Genomic DNA, 388 nt, shown 5'->3' with positions numbered 1-388 from the left:
ATGAAAAAAATAGCTCGATTCCTGAGGCACGACCCACTTGCTCCCCTCACGAGAGTCTCTCTCTCTCTCTCTCTCTCTCTCTCTCTCTCTCTTTAAGGTCTCTTAAATAGTTTCCTACGACGTTAAAATTCTCTTCTTCTCGGGTGGGGGTGTGTGTGTGTGGGGGGGGGGGGGGGGTTTGTGTGTGTGCTAATAAAAAGAGGAAAATGGTATAACCTTTCTTTTACCCAAGTATGGTAGATTGGTTATGCCATTTCCCTCTTGAATAACAGGTCTTGAGTTCAACTCTACTCGTCACATAGATCTCTTGGGATAGTTCCTACGACGTTAAAATTCTCTTCTTCTTCTTTTCTCTCTCTCTCTCTCTCTCTCTATATATATATATATA

The sequence above is a fragment of the Adiantum capillus-veneris genome, chromosome 11 (assembly GCF_014529385.1).
Source record: "Adiantum capillus-veneris isolate H3 chromosome 11, ASM1452938v2, whole genome shotgun sequence".
NCBI classification, from domain to species: Eukaryota; Viridiplantae; Streptophyta; class Polypodiopsida; order Polypodiales; family Pteridaceae; genus Adiantum; species Adiantum capillus-veneris.
The sequence above is the reverse complement of the archived record's forward strand: the minus strand, read 5'-3'. Positions refer to the sequence as shown.